This window comes from Acinonyx jubatus, chromosome A3, assembly GCF_027475565.1.
Source record: "Acinonyx jubatus isolate Ajub_Pintada_27869175 chromosome A3, VMU_Ajub_asm_v1.0, whole genome shotgun sequence".
Taxonomy (NCBI): domain Eukaryota; kingdom Metazoa; phylum Chordata; class Mammalia; order Carnivora; family Felidae; genus Acinonyx; species Acinonyx jubatus.
In genome coordinates, this window is record NC_069388.1 from 136,253,914 (window position 1) to 136,271,921 (window position 18,008).

Sequence of the window (18,008 nt, forward strand, 5' to 3'; positions counted from 1 at the left end):
CCTGGCGGGGCCTCTGGAAGTTGCCCTGATGGATGTGCCGGGTCTGAGAGCCCGGGGACAGACTTGTCCACACAAGCATTTGCTTTGCCGCTGTGGGCCTCCCGTGACCCGCGTGCGGGACTCACCCGTTGTGTGTGGGCCACCTGAAGGGCCCGGTTTCCGTGGAGGCTCACTCCCCACGTGGACAGTGGTTGGCCACCTAACTGGGTTTCTGACGTCTCCAAACTGGGGCATCGCGTCGCATTTTACGTGACGACGAGAGGTAAAGGGGCAGAGAAGGTCCGTTGTTCCAGGACAGAGGCCACGTCTCCCAGACCTGGTTGTCTGCTTGGCACAAGCCCGGGGGCGGGGACGGCCTTCCACCCGCCCTCCTCTGCCCGTGACTTCTGGCCTGACCCCAACTGAAGGGGCCGGACAGCTGCTGGCCAGCCTCTTCCCCTGCCCACGTGATTTGCCCACTTCCCGAGCTGGACCCGGAACCTCAGAGCCCTCGGGGAAGACCATGGTCATGATACACAGGTAAACATGATACACAGATAAACAAACACATGATACACCTAAAAACATGATACACAGATAAACAGTGGTGCAGGCTGTTCTATAACGTCAGAAGCAATTCACGTAGTTCAGAGCCTTCCCGTGAGGGTCGGAAGGTGCCGCTGGGGCAGCACGAGCCCGGGGCCAGGCGGGGCCCGCTGTGCTCGAGGCCTCGCTGCCTGGGTGTGGGGCCTGGGACTTCGGCTGAGCCCTGGCCGCGCCCGTCGGGGCTACCCCAACACGGCAGTCCTGCCTTCAGATACCCCTCCCCGTCCTGGATGGACCCTCACCCTGGAGGAGTTGTGTGGGGCCAAAACCCTAGAGGGGCTCGGAGGCCGGCTCCCGGCACGGAGGGGAGGGAGCTTCCGTGATGTCTGCGGCCTTGTGACGTCGGATGCCCCGCTCGTCGTCACGGAGGGTGGAGACGGGCTCCCTCGTGGCCGCGGCCCCTCCTGTGTGTAGTGGGTGTTGATGAATCTCTGCTGGAGGGGACGTCCCCCGAGACAGAGGTCAGCTGCTGGGTCTGTTGTGTCCAAGGCCCCTTTCAGCATGTGGGCTGTATCTGGTATCACGTGTGTCCCAAAGGGACCCGTAATGCCGCTCCTGCCTTCCCCGTCTGCAGCGGAGGCCCCCACCTGCAGACGCTGTGTTTTCATGTGCTACCTGGTCAGGGTCCTGCTTCCTCCAGGTGTGGCCGGCCAGGGTCCCTCACCCTGGGGGAACGCGCCTCCCTGCCTCTTCCAGCCGCTGGTGGCCCGGGCCGTCCCGGGCTGGTGACAGCGTCACTGTGTCTCTGCCTGTGTCCTCCCACGGCCGTCTCCCCCACGCATCTGTGTCTTCACGCGGCATTCTCCCTCCTGTGGGGATGGTCCTGGGGGTGGGACTTCTGCATGGCTGTGGGGACGTAGTTCTACCCACGACACTACCTATGCTCCTAACACCTTTCCTACCTGGGACATTCATTTCTAGAAGGAGATGCTGGGAGTAAAGGACTCAGGGCCCAGATATCCTAGACGCCTCTAACGTCAAGAGGAGGCCAAAGGTGAGCGCCTGGGGCCACTTTGGGGAGGTCTGGGGTGGGGTGGGGTGGGGCCGGTGCCGCCTTGACGACCCTCCCCAGGACGCACACATCTTCGTGCGCTCGTCAGCAGGAGCGTTTCGCTCACACCCACCCTGCTTCCAGCGGCGGCGTGACCTGTGGTTGTTGGTGCCTCGGGGACGTGGCCATTTCTCCGGGGGTGGGGGCTGTGCTGCTGGAGGAAGCAGGTGCTGTGAGGCGGTTCTGGCTTGCCATGTTGTCATGCTTGTTTTCAAGTGGTTTTGCTCAAGCAAACTGGAAATGCCTTCCGGTGAACCCTGGGCCCCCTTAAATCTGCGTGACGGGGTGGGATTACAGGGAGTCCAGTGCTGCGTGTTTATTCACTAGGTTTTACTCACGACATTGCTGTTTATGAGAACTGGGTGTGTCCAAAAAGCCGCTAACGGCTGGAGGCCTGCCTCCTCCCCCCAGAATGTCCTGCCCAGAAGACATGGGACTGGGATTGCACAATAGACAGTGTTGGTTGCAAACCAAGGCAGGTAACTTCACCTGTGTTGGTAGCTACACAGGGGTACAGACTCCCTCTTTCCCCTGGGGGATTCTCGGTGTCTGTTTGGGGTTAGAGCCAGGAATCGCCGGGTTCTGGAAGCTCTTGGGATTCTCTGCCCCCTAAACACACCTGTCATCAGTGAATATTCTCACGCCGGGAGTGTCTTCTCAATATCCTTTGCGCCAACACGAACATGTGCACGCGCATGAATGTTACCTCCTCCGTACACACGCACACACACAACACACACACGTGGGGTTTTCACATCCCTTTGTATGTTGTTCTTGCTGGTGGAGTGTCTGTGTTGACGCCCCAACTGGATGTCAACTTGCTCTGAGCCCCCCCGGCAACAAGGTTCCTGGGCTGAGACGAAAGGGGCTGCAAACAGGAGCAGGGTGTGGGGAGCAGGGTGTGGGGAGCAGGCCTGGAAGCCGGCAGGGTGTCGGCTGGGGCCTGGCGAGGACGCCGCGTGCCGGGCTGCGCCACCCTGGGGCACAGCGGCTGCTGCCCCGAGTGGACCTCTTCTGCGGGGCACCCCCACACCTGTCTTTGGACAATGTGCTCCGCCAGCCCCGTGCGTCCACGTGCCTGTGGCACAGCCACAAACAGGAACATCACAGGGCGCCCCGGGACCGCGGCCGGCGACCATCACATGATGTCCACCCCCCCCCCACCCCCGTACCGGGATCCAGCAGTTTCTACAAGGCTTTTGTTTGCCATATTGGGACTTAGACGAATAGCCACAGAACGAGCAGGGAACGGCCACACTCGCCTCGTGGAACGCGGGCCAGGTGCACTTTACGACCCCGGAGCCTCAGTGCCGAGGGAGCCACCGTTGACATCCAGCCTGAAGCCCCAGTTTCGCCTGTAAGACGATCGGCAGAGAAGGAGTTCTGAAGTCCCGTTCCTTCTGGCTGTCCGAGTTCCTTCCCCAGGTTAGAAAGGGCCACACCAGCGCCAGCCAGCGAGCTCTCAAGGGCTGCAGGCCTGGGACGCCTGCCGCCCTGGACCAGTCCTCTCTCACGAGGTGGCCGGGGATTCTGGGCGGGATCTGCCTCTGCCTCTGGCTCTTGCAGAACTGGAATGAGCCAGAATGGACCAGAATGCCTCCAGAGACGCGCCGAGGTCGGAGGGCCAGAGCATTCCTCCAGATTCCCACTTCGTCGTCCCCATTCTGCTGGGGTCCCCGCCCCTCCTGTTGGGCACACACTCCCCTCCTGTACCATCTGCCCGCTCCCCGCCTGGCGCCCTGTCAGCCTTCCCAGCTACAGCTGTGAGCCTTGGAGAGCTGGAGTTTGGTTTAGCAGAAAAATGAATTTGAATTCTTCCCTCTGGGCCCCCCTCTTGCTCCCCCCCTCCTCCTCCCCCCGCCAGGACCAATTTATCTGCCAGTCCAGCCTCCGAGTGGAGTTGAGGCCAAGTTGGCGACCTGCCCGTGCTTGTCAGCTTCTTTGACCAGATGACAGGAGAGCAGCACTCAGCCAGGAAAGGGCCGCAAGTCCCGGCGTGTGAGCGCTCACGGGCGCTGTGCCAAGGGAAGGCAGGCAGGGCAACCGGAAAGTTCTCCCAGGCTGTTGAGGAGCTGTGTGGGGGTGGGATGCCCCTGTCCCCGGGGGCGGGGGGCACACAGAGCTATGGTGTGTGTGTGTGTGCGTGCACATGCATGCATGCACACAGGCGTGTACACACATATGCAGCCACGCACGCACGCACACATGCATGTGCACATGTGACGGCACACCCGTCCATACACACACCCGTCCACGCGGGCACACGTACACGAAGCACATGCTCCCTGGCTCCTTGGAGGCCCTGCAGGTCTTGTGCGGTGCCCGCACCTGCCTCCGCCTCGACATGAAGTCTGCTCTGGGGAGTTTCCACCTGCCGGGCCCCCGGGGGAGCTGCACCCTGGCCTCAGACTCCCCACACAGCCGGGTCTGTGCACGGCTGGGGCTGAGGGGCCTGCCAGCCCGGGTCTGGGGCCGTGAGCCTCGCTGCGGGTCCCTGGCTGTTGGGGGGCCGCAATGCCACCTGTTGGCTCAGTAACGACTCCTGAGAGCGTGTGCCCTGGGGTCAGACCTCCGGGCTGTGAGGTGCCAGACAGAGGGCAAGAAGGGGCACGGGTGCCAGCGGTACGGGGATGACAGCCAGGCTGGAGGGAGCCTCAGAAGTCGCTGGACAGGTCGTCTTAAGTGACCTCTGTAGTGTCAGGTGCCAGTGTCCCCTCTGTCTTTGTGGGGAAAGCTCTTCTTTGGCTTCCGGTGACCACTTTTACCTAGTTAACACCTCCCTCCCTGCCTGACCTCCTTTGTCTCTCTGCTCCCCCCCCCTTTTCGGGCTTGGCCTCGCATGCCCCAGGCACTGTCCCGGGGGTCGGGGGGGGGGGGTCTCGGCTCCAACCCTGGCTGCAGCCACAGCCTCACAAAGGCCGCATTCCGTGCCTGCACCTGACTTCCCTGCAGAGCAGATCCGACTTCCCCGTGGGGCTCCTGACCTGCCTTTCCAGCAGCCCCTGGGCCTCTCTGCCTAAAAGACTCAGATGCCTCAAAACCAGCCGGCAACCACCAGCCAACCCAGGCTCGTCTTGGCTTCACCCCAAACCCGCCCCCGTCTGCATCCCGTCCCGGGAAGCATCCACTGAGCTGGATCCAGAAGTCCTCTGTCCGCTTGCTGGCCCAGCCCTGCACCCCACTGTCCTGCAGGAGCCCCGCCTTCTCCCACGCTGGGCTCACATCCTCTCCAGTCCTGACCACTTCTTAACCCCCTGTTTCTGCCTCAAGCCTGTGCCCCGCTCTTGCCCTACCCTGTCCCTCTAACACCGGCGTTAGTCCATGCTCCAAACTGCCTCCCCTGAACTTCCTTCTTATTCTGCGATGTAGTCCCAACCCAGTCCCCACTTTGTGATTGGAGGAAGTGACCGGTCCCTCCCCGGTCCCTGCTTTGTGATTGGAGGAAATGACCAGTCCCTCCCCAATCCCTGCCGTGTGATTAGAGGAAGTGACCGGTCCCTCCCCGGTCCCTGCTTTGTGATTGGAGGAAATGACCGGTTCCTCCCCGATCCCCGATTTGTGATTAGGGGAAATGACCGGTCTCCCCAGTCCCTGCCATGTGACTGAAAGAGAAGACCACCCTGTTCTGTGTCCTGCCTCATGGCTCATACCTCCTGTGACAGGCTAAGCCGCCCTACAGGCGCTTCCTCTCCCCAGGACAGGCCCTGACTGCTGGAGCTTCCCCCTGATGGGACTGAACGGTCTCCTGTCACTTGCCTTGAGGCACATAGTGTCTGACTCGTCTTCTATTTGACGGGGCTCCAGGTGTGTCCCCCGAGTTTCTCCCACCGAACGGGGAGACGGCAGCCTGGGGTTCTCCCTCTGCTGGGCACCTGAGCAACTCGAGTTTCTCCTCACTTAAGCTGGCATGGTGCCTCGCCCGGACCCAGACCTTGACCTGGCTTTGTGCAGCTCACCACTTAAGTGCATTCGAATCCCTGGGCGTCCTGTGCAAATGCAGGCTTGGGTGGGGCCTGGGAGTCTGCATTTCCAACAAGCACGCTTGGTGGCGGGGAGCTGGACGGTCCCAGGGTGCCCCTGAATTGTCGGTCCTTAAGGAACATCTCTGGCGGCGATGGGACCCCTTCCCCCTTGTCCACGGTGTGTCACCTCCTCCTCCCTGCCCCTCCCTCCCTTCCCCCCTCCTCCTTCTCTCTCTCCTTCCCTCTTCCCTCCTCCCTCCCTTCTCTCTCTCTTTCCTCCACCCTCCCTCCTCCCTCTCTTCCTCCTTCCCTTCCCCCTCCCTCCTTCCTTCCCCCTCTGCCTCCCTCCTTCCCTTCCCTCCTTCCTTCCTCCCTTCTTTCTCCTCCCTCCTCTCCCTCCTTCCTCTCCTCCTGCTCCCTCTCTCCTTCCGCCCTCTTTCTTCCTCCCTCTCTTTCTTCCCCTCCCCTCTTTCCCCTCCTCTCTTCCCCCTCCTCCCTTCCCCCTCCTCCCTTCCCCCTCCTTCCTTTGTCCTCCCTGCATCTCCCTCTGTCCCTCCTTTCCCTTCCCCTTCCTCTCCCTCCCTCTCTCCCTCCTTCCTTCCTCTTGCCAACAGCACGCTCTGAGCCTCAGGCTCAGGCCAGGGATCGCTTTGGTGCAGCAGGTGTGATGGTGGATACAAAGAGCCCGTGTGGGAAGCAGACAGCATCACGCGTCACACGCGGCTGCGCGGGGAGGGGACTCTGCAGGTTGTGGAGGGCACGGCCGCATCCCTGAGCCCGGGCATTGGAGCTAGGGGCTGAGGGAGGCTGTGGGTCACCCAGCACAGAAGGAGAGAGGTGACCCCTGCAGAGGGCGTGCAGGGAGGCACCCCAGCCCCAGGCCCTGCAGCACGGCTGGAGGGGATGGGGGTGGGCTGCCGCAGGAGTGAGGCTGGCTGAGCAGTGGCAGGAACAGGAAACGTTCAGTGTTTGCCTGATTTCAAGACGGAGAAGCGGAGGAGGAGTGGGGCTGAGCAGCTCTTCTGGATGTGCGTTTACTCCTCAGCGAGCTCCCGATACCGACCTTGTTGTGTACTTGGATGCATTTCCTGTCTTCTGCGATTTTCTGCATGTTGACCTTCACACGCTTACTGAGATCTTGCTTCCCACTGACCCCCTCTGGGCCGAACCCAGTCCCCAGGCTGCCCCGAAGCCCCCTGCCTCAGAGTGCTGGCCAGACCACCTCCCCTCCCTGTCCCCGAGCCTCTCCTTGCTCCTCACCTCCGTTGGGGAGACCGCCGGGGCCTCTCCCCCCTCCTCACCTCCGCCGGGGCCTCTCCCCCCTCCTCACCTCCGCCGGGGCCTCTCCCCCCTCCTCACCTCCGCCGGGGCCTCTCCCCCCTCCTCACCTCCGCCGGGGCCTCTCCCCCCTCCTCACCTCCGCCGGGGCCTCTCCCCCCTCCTCACCTCCTCCGGGGCCTCTCCCCGCTCCTCACCTCCGCCGGGGCCTCTCCCCCCTCCTCACCTCCGCCGGGGCCTCTCCCCCCTCCTCACCTCCTCCGGGGCCTCTCCCCGCTCCTCACCTCTGCCAGGGCCTTCCCCACTCCTCACCTCCTCTGGGGCCTCTCCCCACTCCTCACCTCTGCCGGGGCCTCTCCCCCCTCCTCACCTCCGCCGGGGCCTCTCCCCCCTCCTCACCTCCGCCGGGGCCTCTCCCCCCTCCTCACCTCCTCCGGGGCCTCTCCCCGCTCCTCACCTCTGCCAGGGCCTTCCCCACTCCTCACCTCCTCTGGGGCCTCTCCCCACTCCTCACCTCTGCCGGGGCCTCTCCCCCCTCCTCACCTCCGCCGGGGCCTCTCCCCCCTCCTCACCTCCGCCGGGGCCTCTCCCCCCTCCTCACCTCCTCCGGGGCCTCTCCCCGCTCCTCACCTCTGCCAGGGCCTTCCCCACTCCTCACCTCCTCTGGGGCCTCTCCCCACTCCTCACCTCTGCCGGGGCCTCTCCCCCCTCCTCACCTCCGCCGGGGCCTCTCCCCCCTCCTCACCTCCTCCGGGGCCTCTCCCCGCTCCTCACCTCCTCCGGGGCCTCTCCCCACTCCTCACCTCCGCCGGGGCCTCTCCCCCCTCCTCACCTCCTCCGGGGCCTCTCCCCCCTCCTCACCTCCTCCGGGGCCTCTCTCCACTTCTCACCTCTGCCAGGGCCTTCCCCACTCCTCACCTCCTCTGGGGCCTCTCCCCACTCCTCACCTCCGCCGGGGCCTCTCCCCCTTCCTCACCTCTGCTGGGCCTGGCTGGTGTGAAGGCTCCTTCCAGGCATGCTGTGGGTGGTGGGGGATGTGGTGCTGAGCTGACTCCACAGGCCAGCCTGCCCCCAGTCCCCATCCCTGCCACTAGGCAGGCACCGTGGTCTGCAACCCCCTCCCCCAAGCCAAGAAAATGTCTCCCCCTCCACCTCAAGCAGAACTATCCAGATTTCCTTTCAGCAAGTCTGAAATATCGTCTCCAAGTTACTGGATGGCGAGTTCCTCTAACACCAGGCAGGTGCCCCAGTGCAAGGGGTGCAGGTGAGGCTCGCTCTGGGTGCTGTGAGCTCCGCCCGGAACGCTCCCTGTGCGGGCGCACCAGCTCTCTGCTCCTTCTTCCCGCTGAAGCCGATATTGTTCTCCGACAGAATTAAGGTGCTCATCAGAAGTATGTCTAAATTTAGCAGACAGTTTTAGAGCTTGAAGCTAAAGTTTTAAGAGTGACCTCTAATTTTGGCAAGCTTTAACAGACTCCATCAAATGGTGGTGATCTTAAGGAACAGGGCTGCTGTCAGCAAAGCGGGGCGACGTCCCACCCTTAGCGGGAGGACAGCAGGGTGCTGAGCACTGAGGCCTTGCCCGGAGCTGCACTCCCTCGGGCAGGACGTAGGAGGGACGCCGTGTGTCGCTCCCCTGCCACAGAGCAGAATTCGCCTCTCTGTGAGTCTGAGCTCCGAGGACAGTTTGACAGGCGTCCCACGCTGGGCCTGGCACACATCTGTCTCCCGTCCAGCCCTGCCAGCCCGCACACTGCGGGGACCAGCTGCCCAGAGTTCCCGGTCTCAGATGTGGGCATGCGGCTCTGCCATGTGCTCGCAGATCTAAAAAAGAGGAGATCAGGCTGCTTTTATGTCTGTTAGAAGGAGCCTGCATTTTAAGATTATGGGGATGCGTATTTAAAAAAATCCCGCACACACAGGCCAAGGTTTTCTGGGGCGTCCTGCTGACTTGTGGTCTGTCTTTTTATGGAAACGGGACAAGTAACTGACAAGCAGTCAAAGGAAGCAGGGTGCTGGCTCTGGGAGACAGGACCTGGGCACGGCCGCTTCTCTGACGGTTACGGCGACGCGGGGCCCGCTTCTGTACTCCACCCTGAGGTTGTCCGTGCACAGCGGATGCTGTTGCACCTGCCCTCTGCATGTCGTTGGGGAGCGAAGAGCTGAGTGAGGGATGTGAGGTTCCTGCCCAGAACCTGCACTGGAACCGGGACCCTGAAAGCTCGGGCAGAGCAGGGTTTCTGACCCCACAGGGCAGGCTGCTGGCGAGAGCCTGCACCAGGCTCGGCTTATACTTGGAAGGAGGGCGTGGTTTCCTTTTACGGTGGCTCCGCAATCGGGCGGAGACTCTGACTCCTGGCCTGTTTGTGCCTCTTCCAGGCCCTGTCCTCTCCATCGGCGTCAGAGGACAGACACCCTGGGATCGGTGCCCACCCTCCCGAAAACAGAGGGGCAACTGGAGAGGACCAGGGCCTCGTCTCAGTCCCGGAGGCGCATGTCAGGCACCGTGAAGGGCTGAATCTTGTCCCCATCAACAAAACTCCTATTTCGGAGTCCTGAAGCCACGTACCTCCGGATGTGGAGATGGGGTCTTTAAAGAGCTAATTAGGGTCAAGTGAGGTCTTCCGGGTGGGCCCCAATTGATGCGACGATGCTCCCGTGGGAAGAGTCGGTTAGGACACACGCGTGCACCGGGGAGGACTAGGTGAGGGCGGCCATCTGCAAGCCGAGGGGAGGGGCCGCAGGAGAAACCAGGCCTGTGGACCCCCTGGTCCTGGACGTCCAGCATCCAGAACCAGAAAATAGATGTCTGTTGAAGCGGCCTGTGTGCTGTTTTGCTACGGCCGCACGAACGCAGGTGTCCACCCCACCTCTGCCTGGGTTCCTGACGACAGCTGTTGAGAGGCCAGGGGACGGTTCTTGGACACTCTTCCAGGGGTGGGGCCTGTGGCCTCTTGCCTTGCACCCGGGTGCCTGGGCCACTCAGAGAGGGAGGTGACGCCCGGGCCGGGTGCTCCCCCGGGGGGGCCACGTGTCCGTGAGAACCAGCTGCACGCTGGGGGCGCCGGGGCCACGGGGAAGGCACGTGTGGACATTGGTCAGCAGGCCCACCCGGTCACCCCCGAACCACCCAGTTCAGGTGCGAGGAAGTAAAGACCCCCAGGGAAGACTGGCGGCCGGCCGTGCCGGTGGTCCCAGGAGGAGTCATCCAGATTCCGGGACCTCGGGATCGGTGGCGAAAATGGTGGCTCATAGCTGGAGCCCAGCCCACCTTGAGGGCCTCCCCACTCCCACAGTCAGCAGATTTTACTGGGAAGATGCCGTTTGCCAGATGTCGTACGGGTGCCGTCGGGGAGCCCAGCTGGTGGATGGTCTGGTCCCTGAGAGCCACTCGCTCTGAGGTCTCGGGCTGATGTGTTCCCTGCCTTCCCGGAGCAGCCGGCCGGACGGTCCTGTCCCTTTGGGGCCTCATGCTCTGCCCCCACAACTTGGGCCGGAGCAGGAGTCTGTCGACCCTTGCCCGCCTCTGGGCCTGCTCTCCAGCAGCCGCCGGGATGCTCTGCATGGCTGCGGCTGGACCAGGCCGGGGATGGGGAGGCAGGCATGGGCCACGGAGGCGGGGTCACCATCACTGGTCCCTAGGACGGCTGCCGGGTGTGAAGAAAGCAGAAGACGTGCCCCCGCCCCGCTGGCAAATGAGAAAACCGGGGAAGGCGTGTTGGGGAACGAGGACCCCGTTCGGACGTGTCGGACTTGAGATGGGGACACCTAACCGGGAATGTTAAGTGGGTTTGGGGGTACATGTGTCTGGAGCCCAGAGGAACGTCTACACTGGAGAAGGGAATCCCTGTCTTCGGGTCCACCGGGCACACGGGGGCGAGAAGAGTCCCGTGGGGAGATCTCCTCCCCCGCAGAGTCTGCACCTTTATTCCTACACTGTGTGGGAGGTGGGGGGGGGGGGCTGTGACAACACAAACGGGGGTGGGGGCGCTGAAAACGCCAGAAACTTATTCTCTCAGAGCTCCAGAGGCCAGAAGTCCCAAATCCAGCTGTCGGCAACACCACGCTCCTCCCAGCGCCCCAGGGAGCTCCCAGAGCTCCAGGTCTCCTTGGCTCGTGGCCCCGTCCGTCCTGTCTCTGCCTCGTCCTCACGTGGCTTCCTCTGGTGCTGAATCCCTCTGCTTCTCTTTTCGAAGGGCACTGTGAGTGGATTTGGGGCCCGCCCTGATGAGCCAGGACGACCTCCCCAGGCCAAGGTCCTTACTCGCACCTGCAGAGGCCCTTTCTCCTTATGAGGCCGCCTCCGTGGACTCTGGGCCTTGGACCTGCTGTCTTCGGGGACCAGCGTTCAGCCCAGCCCATCGATGGAGGCCTGGAGGCTGGGAAGCAGAGCTGTAAGCCAGAGCTTGAGCTTGAGGCGGGAGGCAGTTTTGGGGTTGCGTTCCTGGACCGATGGCGTTGGGCCGGATGGAAGCCTCTCTGACCACAGGCTTGTCTCTTGCTTGTCAGAGCCTCAGTTTACTTATCCATACAGTGGGAACGATACGTCCTCTTATTCTCGGCTCGTCATCTGGGTTTTGTGAGCGCACGTGTGTGAGCGATTCGACCGAGTGCCCGCCCGACATGCCCTGTGCCTGGATGGGTCTCAGCCCCTCGTCTCCACGCTGGACGCTCAGGTGTTCCCGGCCCCCGGTGCCATCCTTAGAGGTGACCTGACTTGCGTCACCGAGGCTCAGGCCGACCTTAGATCGGCCGGGACCTTTTCTGGGAGAGACTCACACAGACAAAGGGGACGATCGGCAGTGAGCCCACCGGGGGTCTGCAGGCCGGGCTTCCCACGGGCTCCGCGGGGGCTGGGGGGGGGGCGTGGGGTGGGGCCGGGCTGTGGTGAGGGGGAGGGGGCGGCCGGGCCCGTGGCCCCCCCGTGTTAACAGCCCCCTGCCTGGAGCTGGCAGGGAGCCCCGGGGGAGGGAGAGCGGCACACCGTGTGTGCGAGCCTGGCTCTCTGCTCTCGTCTTGCCATGGCAACGAGGGAGAGGGGGCCAGGATGTGGCAGTCTCCGCGGAGCGTGGGTGTTGCCGTCGGCAGGCAGCGCGGCTAGGAGGAAAAACCCGAGATCGGCGGCCCCGCTTCCAGCCCCGCGCTTGACAGGCGCCCACCAGGGCAGCGGACGCAGCCTGTCCCCCGGTGCCCCGCACAGGGGGGCGTGGGCACAGAGAGGCCCAGGACCTGGCCCGCAGGTGCACAGCGAGTGACGTGTGGGGATTCGGGACTGAAACAGAGGGCTTCCGGGAGGGGGGGGGACCTGGGCCTCAGGGGACCCCAAGGTGTTCGTCCAGCACCCCTGGTTTGAAGTCCGGTTGGCTCCCCCAAGGGGCTTCACTGAGGCTGAGGGCAGATCGGGGCATCAGTCCCATGCTGAGGAAGACGTGGGGGCCACACACCCTTTAGGAACCCGGGAATCCTGAGGGCGCGGCTCAGCCCAGCTCCTCTGGGGCCTCCAGCACGACTTCTAAGGAGCCACGGAGACACGTCGCTGGTCTTTGCAGAGGGCGTCTAGACACGCTCCCAGCGTAGTGAATCGAGGCTGCGGGGAGGGGGTTGGGCTGAAAGAGGAAAGACGGCAAACGGGCCCGGGGCGGCGGCGATGGTGGCCTCAGCCCTGGCTCCCACAGCCCGCGTGCCCCGGACTGGCCGTCTCCCCCCTGACCAGCCACTGTGGGGTGCCGGCCTGCCGCCCCCCCCCCCCCCCCCCCGAGGGCGGCCCTGATCCAGCAGCTTTCACGCCAGCAAGGGCTGCTTCTGCTGATTCCCAGGCAGGCTTTCATGCATTTCCCACCCAGATTTCTAATTCCACGCCTCGGGGCCCCACACACAAATGATTTTCCCTCTTTTCTACGATGGCGGCTCGGATACTGGAAGATGTCTCCGGGCCGCCCTGTGAGTCTCCTTCCGCGCCCCAGCGTGTCTGAGGGCAGGTGACAGCCGTGTGTGGCTCGCCCCTCGGACCTGGCCGGCCCCGACATCCGGGCACCTTCTGGAGTGTCCTCATGCCTCAGGATCTAAGGGTACCCAGAAAGTTGTCACTGGAGGACACATGAGTGTCCCCCATGCAGGATGTGGCCTCCAGGGGTGAAACACAAGTTTCCTGAGGGAAAGGAGCCCAGAGACCCGGTGGTCTACAGATGCGGAGGCTCGGGGGTGGACGGGCCCCCTGTGTCCCTCCCAGTGAACCCAGGGCCCCCTGCACTGTTTCTGAAGGCACGTGTCGCTTCTGCGAGGCTGGCAGCAGGTGAGTTGTGAGGCAGCACCACTTTAGTTAAAAAATTTTTTTTAATGTTTATTTATTTTTTGAGAGAGAGAGTGAGACAGAGCGTGAGCGCGGGAGGGGCAGAGAGAGAGAGGGAGACACAGAATCCGAAGCGGGCTCCAGGCTCCGAGCTGTCAGCACAGAGCCCGACGCGGGGCTTGAACCCATGAACCGTGAGATCATGCCCTGAGCTGAAGTCGGATGCTTAACCGACTGAGCCACCCAGGTGCCCTCCACTTTAGTTTTAGAAAGTTACGTTCAACACGCAGCTGAAACCAGCTTGCTAAGCAGCCGGTGTCCTGGGTGAGCCTCCCTGGGGGCAGGGCTCTGCGGGGGAGGGTCTGGGGCCCGCCAGGCTCCATCAGCGGGGCCCGCTGCACTCACGTCCCGTGCAACACACTCCACTCCTCCTGATCCTAAAGGAGGGCTCACCGTACCACGTGCGCACTTGCTGGGGCGTTTGGGAAGCCCGCGTGTCACCGTCCGAAGAGCCACCGGGCGGTTTTCCAAAAGCGGCCGCAGGCTTGTGTGTTCCGATCTCTCCCCGGCACGCGCTGGCCCTCGACTGCCGGTTCGAGCCCCGAGGAGCCAGGCGAGGCGTCGCTGGCCGGTGGCCGAGGGCGTCTCTTCTGCTCGCTTGACGTTTGTGGCTCCTCCCGGGAAGACCGTCTGTTCGAGACCTTTGTCCGTTTACTGAGTGACCAGATGTTTTACCGTCCAGTTGCGTTTCTGGTATTTTTTGAGGCCTTTCCTCCGAGCTGGTCTTCAATGCATCTCAGCAGAAAGCGCTTGTCCTCTGTTCCTTCGAGGGAGCGCGCTGGCTCCTGCTGTCAGCGCGGAAATGATGACGGCGTATTTTAAAAATATCTTCCCTCTCTCCCTTCTACTCGTTATCATCGCCCCGTTTTTATTTGCTTGTTTCTCTTGGTGTTTACTTTCGTGTCTTTAAATATACGTCTGTCCCCGTTACTAGATTCGCCCGCCCTGAATGATGACTTCTGACTCTCCATCCGTCACAGAACAGAGCAAGTGGGGAGATCCGTGTGTGCTCCCCCGGCGGTGAGCGGCGGCCGAGGACCCGATTTGTCTCCCCTGCTTTCCTCCCGTGTAACGCATGTTCACAAACAACATATTTGCCTGAGTTATTTATGCAAAGCAGCATTAGTACATAGTTTTGGCCTCTTGTTTTCTCTTTGAAAAATAATTTGCGGAAATCCCGTCAAATTACTTCGCACAGCTATTTATTTTTAAAGGCTTCCTACGGTTGGTGGTACGGATGTGACACATTGTTTCCAGCTTCTCTGAAATTGATGTGGAGTCACTTCACTTCCAATTCTTGGTCAAGACAACTCTAATGAGAAGCTTTGTACATTATTAGTTCATCCGATATACACTTATGGTCGGATATGTCCTTACATGGTGGTCCTTTTATTTCTATTGGCATTTTGAGGGGGCTCCCAATAAATAGTGCATTTCTCCCCTGACTAGATTCTAAACACACCAAAATAACAAGTAAGAAAATAATTTTGGAGGCAAACGGCACCTTTATCACTGGTAGCAGCCAAATGGGAGGATTCGGCATTAGGTGTATTTGTCAAGGGGGCTTCCGGGAAGACCACCGATCGGGCGGCTTCCCCGCCCCACTGAGGGTGCGCGTGGGCCTCACGGAGTCGGGGCAGCCCGGTTGGGGCCCACGAGGAGAAGGGAAGAGCTGAGCCCAGTTCGGCTGCTTCATCGTTGCTGGCAAACACCCCTGGGAGTCCGGGAGAAGGCGGAGCGTGTGCTCAGGACACGTCCCTCCACAGGGACCCCAGGAGCGTGAAACACACTCCCTCTCCCGCTTCCCCGGCGGGTTCCCCGGGGGCAGCACTGCCGGGTGCAGAGGGCATCTGTCACAGTGAGGACCGTGGCCTCTTCCGGCTTGGGTTGTGAGGCACGTAACGTAGGAGCCCTTGTCGTTTCCATCCGACGCCTTCTGGAAAGCTGGTGTCCTGGGCGCTGTGTCCTTCCCGGGGCGGATGCTCCCCGGCGGCCTTCTTTCTCCCCGGCTGGTCCTTTTCTGCCTCCCCGCTGGGACCCCTAACCCTCACTGTGGGTTTCTCCTCTGCCCAGCCGTGGACACTGCTGCCCCTGAGCCCCGTCCTCTCCCGGCAAGCTTGTCCTCCGGTGGCTCCGGCCCGATCTCCCTGCCGGACTCCCCGCCAGCTACCTGGCATCCACGTGGGCTCCAGCAGGCGTGCCACAGGCCACGTGCCCAGGACGGAACTTTTCTCCCCCTCCAGCTGCCTGTTCTCCATCTCCGCAAACGGCACCCCGTCCATCCGCTTCCAGAGCCAGAACGCCGTGTTTTCCGAGACACCTGCCTGCACCGCCCCCTCCCCCCCTTCCAGAACACCCGCCAGTCTAAGCCGCTGTCCCGTAACCCCCCACGACCGTCCTCCAAACTGCTGGCTCCTTGACCTCCTTCTGCTGTCCCAGTCACTTAGCCTGACCTTTCAATAAATACTTTTCCCGAGTGGTGGCTGGAGATGTTCCGGGCCGCCCCATCCTCGGGCAACAGCCAGAGGGGTCTTCTCAGGACATCACGGGGCCGTCGGATCCCCCTTCTCCTCTCCCTTTGCTGTGACATTCGGCCCCTGGTTGACAAAGCTGTCTGGCCCGGCCTCACCCTTGGCTCTCGTAGACAAACTCACCTTCTGTGAAGCGATTTATTCCTCGAGCAAAGGTGACGGCGGCCCCTGGAGCACACCCAACACGTTCCTGCTGCGTGTCCTCGGGTCGTCGCTTCTTGTTCCTGTTCTGGAACTCTCCTTCCTCCCTGGCTTCTTCCTGCCGCCGACCTCCGCCTAAATGTCCCCTTCACCGGCAGGGTTTCCTTGACCACTCATCTGGAATAAACACGGAGACGCTGTCCGGGGGGGCCGGGCCCCCTGCCCTGAACCCCTGTCCCCCTGTCCCCGCCTCGTCGTCTCTTGGAACCCCACTCAGATCAGTGCCTCGATGCTGTCCTTGCTCTGGGTTATATAGATAAGACCTCGGCGAGGGCAGGACCTGTCCGTGCTCCCCAGCAGGGTCATGGGGACAGCTCAGTCCCGGAGCACAGCAGGTGGAGGGCTCTGCCCCTGCCTCCCGACGCCTCCCCGCTGCTGCCTCCAGGGCCCCCCCTCCACCCGGGCTCAGTGTCCCTTCCCCCCTCTGTCAGGCAGGAGAGCATCTTCTGGAAATCCCCCCGTCCCTCTCCTCCCTCCCCTTCTCTTGTGGATTTATACTTCTGTAGCAGTTGCTTTATGGCTGCAGGGGGTTTTGAGGAGGAGAGGAGAGGAATACGCATGGTCTCTTCCCTGCCACACTGGGACCCTAACGACCTGCTTTCATGGGGCAGGACAGAGAAGCTCAGGGCAGAGATTGAAGGCCCCGGTCACTGTCTGGGCCCGGGTCTCGGGTCCCCAGGGTCCTGGCCGATCATTGTCATCGCCCCCGTGCCCCACCTTAGGGTACAGGTGACGTTTGTGTGTCTCCTGTTCCAGCCACGCTGCTGGGGCCGTGGGGGCCTGGACGTTCTCTGGCACCATCGGGCAGGTGAGGGGGTGGCCCGGCGGCGGGGTGCCACAGGGGCAGCCCCTCTTTGATGTCAGCTCCGGACTGTCGTGCTCACAAGCTACTCAGAAATAGGAAGGAGATGGGAGGATACTGGAAGGCCACTGTCACCGCGGTTATTGACCGTGCAGTCGGGAGGAAGGAAGCCGCAGGGGATGAGTCTCATGCCCAGAGACGCCGTCCTGGGAAACTGCCGTCCGCTCTCCCGCACTGCAGAGGGACGATTGGGCCAAGGCCACCGCTGGCAGGACTGTCTTGCCCGGTCTCCAGTCACGCCCTCGGGAAGAAGCAGTCTCTCCCCGACCCCCACGCTCTTCTCGGAGAGAGGAGGCCTGAGACACGAGGAGAGGGCAGCTTCACCGGGTGTTTGCTCCCGAAGTCACAGAAGTGGCCCCCGGGACCCCCCCCCCGGACCCTGTGCACACCCTCCTCCCTGCCCTCGGCCAGGTGTCGCGGATGTGCTCAAAATCCCCACCAGTGGAGGTTTGCTAACTGCATCGCGCTGGGTCCTGCCTGGTGAGTAATGCCCCCCCCCATTATGGGAAAGGTGTGGTCCTTTAATCCCCTGGGCCCCGTCCCCCAGGCTTTGATCCGGGCACAGACCGGCCCTGAGTTCTCACGTGGACGTGAGGGACAAGGGCGCTTTCTCGCGGCCAGTCCTGCCAAGACCATCAGAAGTCCTCTTAGGTGCCACACGCAGTGCAGGAGTGCTGGGGACACGAGAACCCAGACGGAGCGGGCGGGGTGGGCGTGGGGGTCCCAGCCTCTGCGAGAGCTGCCGGGCCCAGCCGCCGTCAGACCCAGAGTCCGCCCTTCCCCAGCCCCCTCTGCGGTTTGCAGTAGTCACATGCGGGAGGAAAGTGTATGGAGTCTGGACGTGCCCCCCCCGCCCCCCCCCCCCGCCCCCCGGACAGGCTGGAGGGCGAGAGGCAGGAAGGAGGGAAACGGGAGGCCGATTCAGGCGGCCTGTCCTCCGGGCTCCCCGGCCACACAGCCAGAGTCCAGGGGCCTGCAGGCCGGCTCTCCGGGGACGCGCCCACACACAAAGTCGCAGGGGAGAGCCCGCCTAGACGGCTGCCGCTGTCCCTTCTGACCCCGAAATTCCTGAAGCCAGGTCCCTTCTGAAACTCCGCTCCTACTCAGACACACAGTCTCCGTGGCCCTCGTCACCTCTGAGGGCAGCACCGGGAGAACGAGACCCCTCCCCAGCTGTCCTCAGAGGGTC

The 18,008-nt window shown here is 62.7% G+C and overlaps 1 long non-coding RNA gene across 1 annotated transcript; it reads left to right on the forward strand.

Annotated features, from left to right (window-relative positions):
* The first annotated feature begins 210 nt into the window (after positions 1-210).
* On the forward strand, positions 211-15,694 carry LOC113604902 (uncharacterized). The gene is made up of 3 exons (XR_003426924.2): positions 211-519; positions 1,507-1,579; positions 14,160-15,694. It is a non-coding gene; the product is annotated as an uncharacterized LOC113604902 (long non-coding RNA).
* The last annotated feature ends 2,314 nt before the right edge of the window (positions 15,695-18,008 follow it).